The sequence below is a fragment of the Hyla sarda genome, chromosome 10, assembly GCF_029499605.1.
Source record: "Hyla sarda isolate aHylSar1 chromosome 10, aHylSar1.hap1, whole genome shotgun sequence".
In the NCBI taxonomy this organism is placed as follows: Eukaryota; Metazoa; Chordata; class Amphibia; order Anura; family Hylidae; genus Hyla; species Hyla sarda.
This window is the reverse complement of record NC_079198.1, coordinates 123,965,050-123,980,152: the sequence shown is the minus strand read 5'-3', so window position 1 is coordinate 123,980,152 and position 15,103 is coordinate 123,965,050. Positions and strand designations below refer to the sequence as shown.

Here is a 15,103-nt window from a genome sequence, read left to right as displayed (position 1 = left end):
CTATTTCCTTTATCTCTGGAGTATTGGAGGAGTCAGTCCTCTATACTGTACATGGTATAATGTCAGTGACTATACAGACACCCTGACACTTTATGGGAGTCTTATTGCAGTTAAAATGCAGTTTTAAATTCTAATAGAATTTGTGAATACGTAAAAGAAGCCTCTGGATCCACAGTTCACCTCAGTCCAACTCCGGCTGATAAAATAAATAATATTAGATGGGAAAATCTAAGTTTTCTAAGGTGTTTGGATAAATCGGACGCCGTTCATTCCTGAGTTTACATTATTTTATTGCAATGGATTTGCATAGATCTCATTACTAAAACCAATGGAGCTAATGAAATAAACTTATTTAGTAGATAGATAGGAGATAGATAGACAGATAGATATGAGATAGATATGAGATGGATAAATAGATATGAGAGAGATAGATAGATAGATAGATAGATAGATATGAGATAGATAGATATGAGATAGATAGAGAAATAGACATGAGATATAGAGATATATAGATAGATACATATGAGTTAGATATAAGATAGATAGATAAATATTAGATAGATAGATAGATGGATAGATATGAGATAGAGCTATAGATAAAATATATTAGATAGATTGATAAATAATAAGATGAATAGAAGATGTGTGATTTATGTGGAAATATATAATATTACAGGTTATAAATACTAGATTTTTGGGGATAATATGTTGATCCAGGGATATATTGGAATCGGGAAGGAATTTTCCTCTCATGGGGAATGTCACAGATGATGAAGTGTTGTTACTTAGAGCAGAGCAGTCATCCTGCCCTCTCATACACAATGGGGCAACACAGCAGTGATCAGTACAGAGTAATGGGTGTTGTGGGTGCTTTGTGTCTTCACTGTACAGAGTAATGGGTGTTGCGGGTGCTTTGTGTCCCCACTATACAGAGTAATGGGTGTTGTGGGTGCTTTGTGTCTCCACTGTACAGAGTAATGGGTGTTGCGGGTGTTTTGTGTCCCCACTATACAGAGTAATGGGTGTTGTGGGTGCTTTGTGTCTCCACTGTACAGAGTAATGGGTGTTGCGGGTGTTTTGTGTCCCCACTATACAGAGTAATGGGTGTTGTGGGTGCTTTGTGTCTCCACTATACAGAGTAATGGGTGTTGTGGGTGCTTTGTGTCCCCACTGTACAGAGTAATGGGTGTTGTGGGTGCTTTGTGTCCCCACTATACAGAGTAATGGGTGTTGTGGGTGCTTTGTGTCTCCACTGTACAGAGTAATGGGTGTTGCGGGTGTTTTGTATCCCCACTGTACAGAGTAATGGGTGTTGCGGGTGTTTTGTATCCCCACTGTACAGAGTAATGGGTGTTGCGGGTGCTTTGTGTCTCCACTGTGCAGAGTAATGGGTGTTGCCGGTGTTTTGTGTCCCCACTGTACAGAGTAATGGGTGTTGCGGGTGTTTTGTATCCCCACTGTACAGAGTAATGAGTGTTGCGGGTGTTTTGTGTCTCCACTGTGCAGAGTAATGGGTGTTGCGGGTGTTTTGTATCCCCACTGTACAGAGTAATGGGTGTTGCGGGTGTTTTGTGTCTCCACTGTACAGAGTAATGGGTGTTGCGGGTGTTTTGTGTCTCCACTGTACAGAGTAATGGGTGTTGTGGGTGCTTTGTGTCCCCACTGTACAGAGTAATGGGTGTTGCGGGTGTTTTGTGTCTCCACTGTACAGAGTAATGGGTGTTGCGGGTGTTTTGTATCCCCACTGTACAGAGTAATGGGTGTTGCGGGTGCTTTGTGTCTCCACTGTACAGAGTAATGGGTGTTGCGGGTGTTTTGTATCCCCACTGTACAGAGTAATGAGTGTTGCGGGTGCTTTGTGTCTCCACTGTACAGAGTAATGGGTGTTGTGGGTGCTTTGTGTCCCCACCGTACAGACTAATGGGTGTTGTGGGTGCTTTGTGTCCCCTCTGTACAGAGTAATGGGTGTTGTGGGTGCTTTGTGTCCCCACTGTACAGAGTAATGGGTGTTGTGGGTGTTTTGTGTCCCCACTATACAGAGTAATGGGTGTTGTGGGTGCTTTGTGTCTCCACTGTACAGAGTAATGGGTGTTGCGGGTGTTTTGTGTCCCCACTATACAGAGTAATGGGTGTTGTGGGTGCTTTGTGTCTCCACTATACAGAGTAATGGGTGTTGTGGGTGCTTTGTGTCCCCACTGTACAGAGTAATGGGTGTTGTGGGTGCTTTGTGTCCCCACTATACAGAGTAATGGGTGTTGTGGGTGCTTTGTGTCTCCACTGTACAGAGTAATGGGTGTTGCGGGTGTTTTGTATCCCCACTGTACAGAGTAATGGGTGTTGCGGGTGTTTTGTATCCCCACTGTACAGAGTAATGGGTGTTGCGGGTGCTTTGTGTCTCCACTGTGCAGAGTAATGGGTGTTGCCGGTGTTTTGTGTCCCCACTGTACAGAGTAATGGGTGTTGCGGGTGTTTTGTATCCCCACTGTACAGAGTAATGAGTGTTGCGGGTGTTTTGTGTCTCCACTGTGCAGAGTAATGGGTGTTGCGGGTGTTTTGTATCCCCACTGTACAGAGTAATGGGTGTTGCGGGTGTTTTGTGTCTCCACTGTACAGAGTAATGGGTGTTGCGGGTGTTTTGTATCCCCACTGTACAGAGTAATGGGTGTTGTGGGTGTTTTGTGTCTCCACTGTACAGAGTAATGGGTGTTGTGGGTGCTTTGTGTCCCCACTGTACAGAGTAATGGGTGTTGCGGGTGTTTTGTGTCTCCACTGTACAGAGTAATGGGTGTTGCGGGTGTTTTGTATCCCCACTGTACAGAGTAATGGGTGTTGCGGGTGCTTTGTGTCTCCACTGTACAGAGTAATGGGTGTTGCGGGTGTTTTGTATCCCCACTGTACAGAGTAATGAGTGTTGCGGGTGCTTTGTGTCTCCACTGTACAGAGTAATGGGTGTTGTGGGTGCTTTGTGTCCCCACCGTACAGACTAATGGGTGTTGTGGGTGCTTTGTGTCCCCTCTGTACAGAGTAATGGGTGTTGTGGGTGCTTTGTGTCCCCACTGTACAGAGTAATGGGTGTTGTGGGTGTTTTGTGTCCCCACTGTACAGAGTAATGGGTGTTGTGGGTGCTTTGTGTCCCCACTGTACAGAGTAATGGGTGTTGTGGGTGTTTTGTGTCCCCACTGTACAGAGTAATGGGTGTTGTGGGTGCTTTGTGTCCCCACTGTACAGAGTAATGGGTGTTGCGGGTGTTTTGTGTCTCCACTGTACAGAGTAATGGGTGTTGTGGGTGCTTTGTGTCTCCACTGTACAGAGTAATGGGTGTTGCGGGTGTTTTGTGTCCCCACTATACAGAGTAATGGGTGTTGTGGGTGCTTTGTGTCTCCACTATACAGAGTAATGGGTGTTGTGGGTGCTTTGTGTCCCCACTGTACAGAGTAATGGGTGTTGTGGGTGCTTTGTGTCCCCACTATACAGAGTAATGGGTGTTGTGGGTGCTTTGTGTCTCCACTGTACAGAGTAATGGGTGTTGCGGGTGTTTTGTATCCCCACTGTACAGAGTAATGGGTGTTGCGGGTGTTTTGTATCCCCACTGTACAGAGTAATGGGTGTTGCGGGTGCTTTGTGTCTCCACTGTGCAGAGTAATGGGTGTTGCGGGTGTTTTGTGTCCCCACTGTACAGAGTAATGGGTGTTGCGGGTGTTTTGTATCCCCACTGTACAGAGTAATGAGTGTTGCGGGTGTTTTGTGTCTCCACTGTGCAGAGTAATGGGTGTTGCGGGTGTTTTGTATCCCCACTGTACAGAGTAATGGGTGTTGCGGGTGTTTTGTGTCTCCACTGTACAGAGTAATGGGTGTTGCGGGTGTTTTGTGTCTCCACTGTACAGAGTAATGGGTGTTGTGGGTGCTTTGTGTCCCCACTGTACAGAGTAATGGGTGTTGCGGGTGTTTTGTGTCTCCACTGTACAGAGTAATGGGTGTTGCGGGTGTTTTGTATCCCCACTGTACAGAGTAATGGGTGTTGCGGGTGCTTTGTGTCTCCACTGTACAGAGTAATGGGTGTTGCGGGTGTTTTGTATCCCCACTGTACAGAGTAATGAGTGTTGCGGGTGCTTTGTGTCTCCACTGTACAGAGTAATGGGTGTTGTGGGTGCTTTGTGTCCCCACCGTACAGACTAATGGGTGTTGTGGGTGCTTTGTGTCCCCTCTGTACAGAGTAATGGGTGTTGCGGGTGCTTTGTGTCCCCACTGTACAGAGTAATGGGTGTTGTGGGTGTTTTGTGTCCCCACTGTACAGAGTAATGGGTGTTGTGGGTGCTTTGTGTCCCCACTGTACAGAGTAATGGGTGTTGTGGGTGTTTTGTGTCCCCACTGTACAGAGTAATGGGTGTTGTGGGTGCTTTGTGTCCCCACTGTACAGAGTAATGGGTGTTGCGGGTGCTTTGTGTCTCCACTGTACAGAGTAATGGGTGTTGTGGGTGCTTTGTGTCCCCACCGTACAGACTAATGGGTGTTGTGGGTGCTTTGTGTCCCCACCGTACAGACTAATGGGTGTTGTGGGTGCTTTGTGTCCCCACTGTACAGAGTAATGGGTGTTGTGGGTGCTTTGTGTCCCCACTGTACAGAGTAATGGGTGTTGTGGGTGCTTTGTGTCCCCACTGTACAGAGTAATGGGTGTTGCGGGTGCTTTGTGTCTCCACTGTACAGAGTAATGGGTGTTGTGGGTGCTTTGTGTCCCCACCGTACAGACTAATGGGTGTTGTGGGTGCTTTGTGTCCCCTCTGTACATAGTAATGGGTGTTGTGGGTGTTTTGTGTCCCCACTGTACAGAGTAATGGGTGTTGTGGGTGCTTTGTGTCTCCACTGTACATAGTAATGGGTGTTCTGGGTGCTTTGTGTCCCCACCGTACAGACTAATGGGTGTTCTGGGTGCTTTGTGTCCCCTCTGTACATAGTAATGGGTGTTGTGGGTGTTTTGTATCCCCACTGTACAGAGTAATGGGTGTTGTGGGTGTTTTGTGTCTCCACTGTACAGAGTAATGGGTGTTGCGGGTGTTTTGTATCCCCACTGTACAGAGTAATGGGTGTTGCGGGTGCTTTGTGTCCCCACTGTACAGAGTAATGGGTGTTGCGGGGGTTTTGTATCCCCACTGTACAAAGTAATGGGTGTTGAGGGTGCTTTGTGTCTCCACTGTACAGAGTAATGGGTGTTGCGGGTGCTTTGTGTCTCCACTGTACAGAGTAATGGGTGTTGCGGGTGCTTTGTGTCTCCACTGTACAGAGTAATGGGTGTTGTGGGTGTTTTGTGTCTCCACTGTACAGAGTAATGGGTGTTGTGGGTGTTTTGTGTCTCCACTGTATAGAGTAATGGGTGTTGCGGGTGTTTTGTATCCCCACTGTACAGAGTAATGGGTGTTGCGGGTGTTTTGTGTCTCCACTGTACAGAGTAATGGGTGTTGCGGGTGCTTTGTGTCCCCACTGTACAGAGTAATGGGTGTTGCGGGTGTTTTGTATCCCCACTGTACAGAGTAATGGGTGTTGCGGGTGTTTTGTATCCCCACTGTACAGAGTAATGGGTGTTGCGGGTGTTTTGTGTCCCCACTGTACAGAGTAATGGGTGTTGCGGGTGTTTTGTATCCCCACTGTACAGAGTAATGGGTGTTGCGGGTGTTTTGTATCTCCACTGTACAGAGTAATGGGTGTTGTGGGTGCTTTGTGTCCCCACTGTACAGAGTAATGGGTGTTGTGGGTGCTTTGTGTCCCCACTGTACAGGGTAATGGGTGTTGTGGGTGCTTTGTGTCTCCACTGTACAGAGTAATGGGTGTTGTGGGTGCTTTGTGTCCCCACTGTACAGAGTAATGGGTGTTGTGGGTGCTTTGTGTCTCCACTGTACAGAGTAATGGGTGTTGCGGGTGCTTTGTGTCCCCACTGTACAGAGTAATGGGTGTTGCGGGTGCTTTGTGTCTCCACTGTACAGAGTAATGGGTGTTGTGGGTGCTTTATGTCCCCACTGTACAGAGTAATGGGTGTTGTGGGTGCTTTGTGTCCCCACTGTACAGAGTAATGGGTGTTGCAGGTGTTTTGTATCCCCACTGTACAGAGTAATGGGTGTTGCGGGTGTTTTGTGTCCCCACTGTACAGAGTAATGGGTGTTGTGGGTGCTTTGTGTCCCCACTGTACAGAGTAATGGGTGTTGCGGGTGTTTTGTATCCCCACTGTACAGAGTAATGGGTGTTGTGGGTGTTTTGTATCCCCACTGTACAGAGTAATGGGTGTTGCGGGTGTTTTGTATCCCCACTGTACAGAGTAATGGGTGTTGTGGGTGCTTTGTGTCCCCACTGTACAGAGTGATGGGTGTTGCGGGTGTTTTGTATCCCCACTGTACAGAGTAATGGGTGTTGTGGGTGCTTTGTGTCCCCACTGTACAGAGTAATGGGTGTTGCAGGTGTTTTGTATCCCCACTGTACAGAGTAATGGGTGTTGCGGGTGTTTTGTGTCCCCACTGTACAGAGTAATGGGTGTTGTGGGTGCTTTGTGTCCCCACTGTACAGAGTAATGGGTGTTGCGGGTGTTTTGTATCCCCACTGTACAGAGTAATGGGTGTTGTGGGTGTTTTGTATCCCCACTGTACAGAGTAATGGGTGTTGCGGGTGTTTTGTATCCCCACTGTACAGAGTAATGGGTGTTGCGGGTGTTTTGTGTCTCCACTGTACAGAGTAATGGGTGTTGCGGGTGTTTTGTATCCCCACTGTACAGAGTAATGGGTGTTGCGGGTGCTTTGTGTCCCCACTGTACAGAGTGATGGGTGTTGCGGGTGTTTTGTATCCCCACTGTACAGAGTAATGGGTGTTGTGGGTGTTTTGTATCCCCACTGTACAGAGTAATGGGTGTTGCGGGTGTTTTGTATCCCCACTGTACAGAGTAATGGGTGTTGCAGGTGCTTTGTATCCCCACTGTACAGAGTAATGGGTGTTGCGGGTGTTTTGTATCCCCACTGTACAGAGTAATGGGTGTTGCGGGTGTTTTGTATACCCACTGTACAGAGTAATGGGTGTTGCGGGTGTTTTGTATCCCCACCGTACAGAGTAATGGGTGTTGTGGGTGCTTTGTGTCCCCACTGTACAGAGTAATGGGTGTTGCGGGTGTTTTGTATCCCCACTGTACAGAGTAATGGGTGTTGCGGGTGCTTTGCGTATCCACTGTACAGAGTAATGGGTGTTGCGGGTGTTTTGTATCCCCACTGTACAGAGTAATGGGTGTTGCGGGTGTTTTGTATCCCCATTGTTAGGACCGTTTCCTCCATATACCATAGATTGTACTATAATTCATACCCCCTGCTCCTCTCTCATGTATCAGTAATACCAGGATTTAACCCTTCGTCATACATGGGAAGTCAGGCATTACACGACATATAAAGCAGTAATTGGGCAGAAAAGTGTTGTTCTCTGCAGCATTTATCCTGGGCCTGGGAGACATTACCATCCATCATTTCCTGTATTTTCCCCCCTCTCACATATATGTTCTGCAGATTACATCGCTGGTTTTGCGAAACAAATTCTCAGGCCTTGATAATGATCCCTCTAGAGAATCCATTGGATCCTCCAACGTTCTTTATAAGAAAAATGAGCATTTACCCCTAAAATGGGAAATAAACACAAAGGGCAGTGGTCTCCAACCTGCGGACCTCCAGATGTTGCAAAACTACAACTCCCAGCATGCCCGAACAGCCAACGGCTGTCCGGGCATGCTGGGAGTTGTAGTTTTGCAACATCTGGAGGTCTGCAGGTTGGAGACTACTGACATAGGGGGAGATTTATCAAAACCTGTCCAGAGAAAAAGTTGCTGAGTTGCCCATAGCAACCAATCAGATCGCTGCTTTCATTTTTAACCAGGCCTCTTCAAAATGAAAGAAGCGATCTGATTGGTTGCTATGGGCAACTCAGCAACTTTTTCTCTGGACAGGTTTTGATAAATCTCCCCCATAGATCCTAGTCAGAGGCGAAGCTTCAAGCTTGTAGCTTCTGGGCCCCGATGCAAAATCTGCAACAGGGCCCCAAATGCCAATGATATACTGGTCTCTAATGGGGCAGATGTGGCCCCTTAGGCACCAGGGCCCCGGTGCCACTGCTACCTCTTTAGCTACACCCCTGATCCTAGTGCTTGAAGTGTATAATGTTTGTTATAATTTACCTGTTTCTGAAAAAAGGTGGGTAAGGCTGGGTTCACATCACGTTTTTGCAATACAGTTCCCGTATCAGGTTTTTGATAAAAAAACGGATTCCTCAAAACCTGACTAAACTGTATCAAAACGTGTGTACAAATTTTAATCCGTATAAGGTTGAAAACCGTATATGGTTTGAAAAATCATGTCCGGTTGCATCCTTTTTTAAGGGGAAAAAAAAGTATAAGTTTTTAACTTTTCACTGCATTATGAATAAAGTTTCCCTTGTTTGATTGAAATTCCAAGAAAAAAAACTGTGCAAAGTCAAAAACCGGATGGTGAAAACCGGATGGAACCGTACGCACATACAGTTCTGTACGGTTCCCATTGACTCCCATGTTAAAAAAAAGTATATGTTTCAATACGGTTTTTCACCCGGACCAAAACCGTAGGTAGGCTGCGGTTTTGGGTACGGGAAAAAAACTGACAAAACCGTACAGGATGCAAAACAGACACAACTTGATGAATCTTTTGGTATACGGTTTTCAATACGGTTCTGTACGGTTCTCAATTTGAAAGTCCTGCAGGATTGCATGGGAATGGAGGAACACTGTTCGCATTAACAGGAGTCCTGTAGGAGCAGCCCTTGAGTGGAGTTCCCACACTTTTTTTTTTTCCAGGACTCGACCCCTGCCCTGGGGGATCTATAATGGCAGCCATATTGGTTGTCTTGTTAGGGTGGGTTCACACCACGTTTTTGCAATACAGTTCCTGTATCAGGTTTTTGAATGAAAAACGGATTCCTCAAATCCGGACTAAACTGCATCAAAACGTGTGTACAAATTGTAATCCGTATATGGTTGAAAACCGTATACGGTTTCACAAATGATGTCCAGTTGCATCCATTTAAAAAAAAAAAAAACGTATACATTTTTTACTTTTCACTGCATTATGAATAAAGTTTCCCTTGTTTTATTGAAATTCCAAGAAAAAAAACTGTGCAAAGTCAAAAACCATATGGTGAAAACTGGATGGAACCGTACACACATACAGTTCTGTACGGTTCCCATTGACTCCCATGTAAAAAAAAATAAATAAAATAAAAAAGCGTATACGTTCCAATACAGTTTTTCACCCGGACTAAAAACCATGGTAGGCTGCATTCACACCACGTTTTTGCAGTACAGTTCCCGTATACGTGTTCAATGTGAAAACCGTACGGAACTGTATTGAAAACCGTATGCATTGACTCTCCATTGAAAACCATATACCAAAAGATTCATCAGGTTGTGTCCGTTTTGCATCCTGTACGGTTTTGTCAGTTTTTTTTACCCGTACCCAAAACTGTAGTCTACCACGGTTTTTGGTTGGGGTGAAAAACTGTCTTAAACCGTATACGTTTTTTTTTTTTTTTTAAACATGGGAGTCAATGGGAACCGTACAGAACTGTATGTGCGTACGATTCCTTCAGGTTTTCACCATAAGGTTTTTGACTTTGAACTCTTTTTTTTTCTTGGAATTTCAATCAAACAAGTGAAACTTTATTCATAATGGAGTGAAAAGTTAAAAACGTATATATGTTTTTTTCATTAAAAAACGGATGCAACCTGATATAAATTTTTTAAACTGTATACGGTTTTTAACCGTATACGCGTTAAAATTTGTACACACGTTTTGACACAGTTTAGTCCGGTTTTGAGGAATTGTTTTTTCATCAAAAACCTGATAACGGAACTGTATTGCCAAAACATGGTGTATTGCCAAAACATAGCCCTTCTGCTCCATGGGAGGTTTCTGTCCTCCCAGCGCTCGCCTTAGGACTCCTGCGTTACGGTTTGACAGGTGTACCCGTAGGCTATTCTTTTGGGTACGGGAAAAAAAACTGACGAAACCGTACAGGATGCAAAACGGACTCAACCCGATGCATTGCTTGGCATACAGTTTTCCATGGAGAGTCAATGCATACGGTTTTCAATACGGTTCCGTGCGGTTTTTAAATTGAAAACGTATACGGGAACTGTACTGCAAAAACGTGGTGTGAACCCGGCCTTAAGGAGATGATACGCAGTCTTTTTCCTTTTGCGTACGGGATCTGCTTGAGAAGTGGCTGATCACTGGAACATAGCAAGGACTGTGGAGTAAATGGAAGCAGACAGTGCAGCGCCTCGCCGGAGCTCTCAGGGTTCTTACACATCTGCAAACGTTTTAGTCCTAGCAGAGCCTGGACTGTTTTCTAAGGCGATGATATCTCAGGTATGGGGGCTCGGGCCTTATTGATATAAATTTACTGTCAACAAAGATGCCGAGAAGATTGTGAGTGAGATCCTTATCTATTGAGTTATCTGGACTGTAGGCTTGAAGGAAAATAAAATTCAAGTCATGATACAGACTTTAAATGTCTGCTTAGCCGTTCCCTTATCCATATCTGTTTCTGGGAAAACAACTATATGGGCTGCCATAACAGCTCCTAAGGGGGTCTCCCGAATGGAAAAATCTGTCTGGTTATTCAGTGATACATCCCATGCCCTGTTAGCTTTACATAAGTTGATATAACTAGCGAAAACTAGATCTAACTATTACTAGATACAATTTGTAACAATTTGCATTTGCTTGTATTTTTTTTTTATAGTCTATTTATAGTCTGTTATAGTCTGTTTCCCAAATAGGGGTTGCAAAACTACAACTCCCAGCATGCCCGGACAGCCTTTGGCTGTCCGGGCATGCTGGGAGTTGTAGTTTTGCAACAGTTGGAGGCACCCTGGCTGGGAAACAGGGGTCTACTGTGTCCAAATCTCTTCAGCTGAAGCAAAAATACAACAGGCATGATGGGAGTTATAGTTTTGCATCAGCTAGAGAACAACAGGTTGGAGAACGCTGTGTTACAGGATGATATTCGGTCTGCCTGCGGCCACCACTAGGGGGAGCTTATGAGCTTACTGTATACATGTAATGTCTGTTTGTCTGTGTTTTGCATTTTTCTTCTTCGGGTCCTGCTCAGACATTAGGTTTGTGTCTGAACAGTTTCTGTGTTTATTCTCCCTGGTTTGGGAACATTTAACCCTTCAGCACTGGGAGGATAAATTAGGCCACTTCAGGTGCTGCTCTGGGCTGGTTATTAGACCTGTACTCTAACCATGTCTTGTTTATGATGCACTTTAGCTTTTGTCTGTCTGAGCACATGTATCCTGAGTTTTACCCATGGTTATCTGTCCTGATTGATATATAAACCTTTGTTGGGTTTCAGTATTCTTGTATGTTCGTTCTGCATTTGCTTTGTGGTGCCTTAGTCTGTATGCACACTGTGCATTTTGTCAGTCCTGTTTTGACCTTGTTTGATCCTGGATCTCCTAGTATAGAATCCTGTTCTGAGCCTTGTGCTATTCTGTCTATCTAGGAGTGAGTTAGTCTTGTGTCTGTACCCATGTTTGCTTGTAATTAGGATTTTTGTTTCCTCCTAGGCTAGTATCCTGATCACACTGTGAGTGTGCCTGTTGACTTTGATGCCTGTGCACTTTAGGGCAGATGGGCTGGTCTTAGGGACAGATTTAGGGCTCACTTATCCCTACCCCCCCCCCCCCCCCCCCCCAATCGTGAGTTAGATGTAGAGATTGTGCAATGAGCAGATACTTTGCATTAAATGTCTACTGCAGTGTTTCTGGACTAGGGTGCCACCAGCTGTTTCAAAACTACAAATCCCAGAATGCCCGGACAGCCGTTGACACACTGGTTGAGAAACACTGGTTTAAAAAGAAATGAACTCCCTGTGATGATGATAGTGGGGATCAGTTCAGTGTCACTGTGGGGCTCCAGGGGACTTGTATGTGATGACGTAGTGGGTTGAGATGTTAAGGATAGTAGTCCCTGATATGTCACGTGGCTTGAGTGGTGGAGTCCCTCTGTGAGCCCAAAATGTCCTTTTAGAAGGAAGCTGTTCCCCTTACACAAAGCCCAGGAAAAAGATTTCTGTACTCAGGATTTCAGAGAACACCTGTAAACTTTACTTCACCCTTGAGTAGTACAATGCAGATACTTTGAATACTGGTTTGGATTTTTACAACTTTAGTAGTACAGTTTAAAAATGTAATCCTTCCAGTACTTATCAGCTGCTGTATGCTCCAGAGGAAGTTGTGTAGTTCTTTCCGGTTTGACCACAGTGCTCTCTGCCGCCATCTCTCTCTGTGTCAGAACAGGAGCAAATCTCCATAACAAACCTCTCCTGCTCTGGAAAGTTCCTGACATGGACAGTGGTGTCAGCAGAGAGCAATGTGGTCAGACTGGAAAGAACTACACACCTTCCACTGGGGCATACAGCAGCAGATAAGTACTGGAAAGATTAAGATTTTTTTATATACAAGTAATTTACAAATCGCTATAACTTTTTGGCACTAGCTAATTTTAAAACATTTTTTCCTCTGGAGTACCCAGAGAAAGTTAAACAGATTTGTAAATTACTATTACTTAATTCTTCCATGCTGTAATGCTGTACACTGGAGAGGAAGTTCTTCTCTTTTAAAATTTCCTTTCTGTCTGAGCACAGTGCTCTCTGCTGACACATCTGTCCATTTTGGGAACTGTCCAGAGTAGGAGCAAATCCCCATAGCAAACCTATGCTGCTCTGGACTGTACCTGACATGGACAGAGGTGTCAGCAGAGAGCACTGTGGTCAGACAGAAAATAATTAAAAAAAGAAAAGGACTTCCTGTTGAGCATACAGCAGCTGAACAGTACTGGAAGGATTAACATTTTTAAATTGAAGTAATTTACAAATCTGTTTTAACTTATTTAAAAAAAAAAATGTTTTCCAGCGGAGTACCCCTTAAATGTCTTTATTATATGCATCGGAGCAGTAAACAATTGGTTACAAAAGTGTTTACACCCAATCTTTTGTTGTGGACATGGTGACCTATAGGGGCTCAAATTTTCTGATTCAGAACAGAAACCTGATTAAAGGGATTATCCAGGAAAAAACTATTTTTTTTATATATCAACTGGCTCCAGAAAGTTAAACAGATTTGTAAATTACTTCTATTAAAAAATCTTAATCCTTTCAGTACTTATGAGCTTCTGAAGTTAAGGTTGTTCTTTTCTGTCTAAGTCCTCTCTGATGACATGTGTCTCGAGAAACGCCCAGTTTAGAAGCAAATCCCCATAGCAAACCTCTTCTAAACTGGGCGGTTCCCGAGACATGTGTCCTCAGAGAGAGCACTTAGACAGAAAAGAACAACCTTAACTTCAGAAGCTCATAAGTACTGAAGGGATTAAGATTTTTTTAATAGAAGTAATTTACTAATCTGTTTAACTTTCTGGAGCCAGTTGCTATATATAAAAAAGTTTTTTCCTGGAATACCCCTTTAAGGCCGATTCCAGACAGTGTGCCACCAGCTGTTGCAAAACTACAACTCCCAGCATGCCTGGACAGCCGAAGGCTGTCCAGGCATGCTGGGGGTTGTTGTTTTGCAACAGCTGGAGGCATACAGTTTGAAAAACACTCCTATATATGTATACTGTGCAGTTAGCATTGCATTAAACCACATCCGAAAACATTTCACCAAAATTTCATCATTTCACCTGTTAAAAAAAAAAAAAAAAAATTTGGGTCCACAAGTGCATCATGTGAATACACCCTAACACTCTTGCTAATGGGTAAATATTGGGAACACTTTGCATAGAGGCATGAGCCAAGGAGGTGCTGAGTGTGTGGGGGCCGACCCAGCGCGGGCGGAGGACCCTTCAGAATAAAGAGTTAACTGTCCCTGGTGTAAGAGAAGAGTACCCACTGCCAAACAGGACCCAGGCGTGTTTACAGTAACCGTGTGAGGTTTCAGCCTATAAAAGGCAATGTGGACCTGTTCTGTGTGATGGGAATGCAAACATTTGGGAGATTATTCCGTCTATCATATACATTGAGGAACTGAACAGACCCCGAACCGAGAAACAAACCTGTCCGGGGGCTTAGGACTCCGAATGATGATTCACTGCCCAGATACCAAAATCACTTCACACTCCGAAACTCGTTGGCATTTTGTTTTGTCAGATTGGACTTTTAGCCGAAAAATGAGAAAATAAGAGAAATAATTAATGTTTTGCTGTGTGGAAAAATGTGTCGTAGAGATGAGAGATACAGAATGCTGCATTGTAGAAACCTTACTGTAACAATGTCAGCGCCCCATAACATTACCAGATACAGTTATAAATCTATCTATCATATGTCTATTTATCTTATCTATTTATCGATCTATCTCATATCTATCTATCTATCTCATATCTATCTATCTCATATCTATCTATCGCTTATATATCTATCTCATATCTATCTATCTCTTATCTATCTCATATCTATCTATCTATCTTTCTCATATCTATTTATCTCATATCTATCTATCCCATATCTATTTATCTCATATCTATCTCTTATCTGTCTATCTATCTCATATCTATCTATCTATCTATCTATCTCATATCTATCTATCTCATATCTATCCATCTCTTATCTATCTATCTATCTCATATCTATCTATCTCATATCTATCTATCATATGTCTATTTATCTTATCTATTCATCCATCTATCTCATATCTATCTATCTATCTCATATCTATCTATCATATGTCTATTTATCTTATCTATTCATCCATCTATCTATCTATCTCATATCTATCTATCTTTCTCATATCTATCTATCTCATATCTATCTATTATATGTCTATTTATCTTATCTATTCATCATCTATCTATCTCATATCTATCTATCTATCTCATATCTATTTATCTCATATCTATCTATCTCTTATATATCTATCTATCTATTTATCTCATATCTATCTCATGTCTCTCTATCTCATATCTATCTATCTATCTCTCTCATATCTATCTATCTTTCTCATATCTAATTATCTCATATCTATCTCTCATATCTATCTATCTCATATCTATTTATCTCTTAT

At 43.7% G+C, this 15,103-nt stretch overlaps 1 protein-coding gene across 3 annotated transcripts in view; it reads left to right on the top strand.

Annotated features, from left to right (window-relative positions):
- Positions 1 to 15,103, top strand: part of CDON (cell adhesion associated, oncogene regulated) — a 156,010-nt gene that overhangs the window by 26,932 nt on the left and 113,975 nt on the right. Inside the window, exon 1 of one of the 3 annotated variants that reach the window (XM_056542126.1) lies at positions 10,395 to 10,412. The exons of the other annotated variants lie outside the window; for them this stretch is intronic. The gene's annotated coding sequence lies outside the window, so the exon portion shown is untranslated. Of the gene's footprint in view, positions 1 to 10,394; positions 10,413 to 15,103 lie in introns of those variants that run through there. 3 annotated transcript variants of the gene reach the window in all.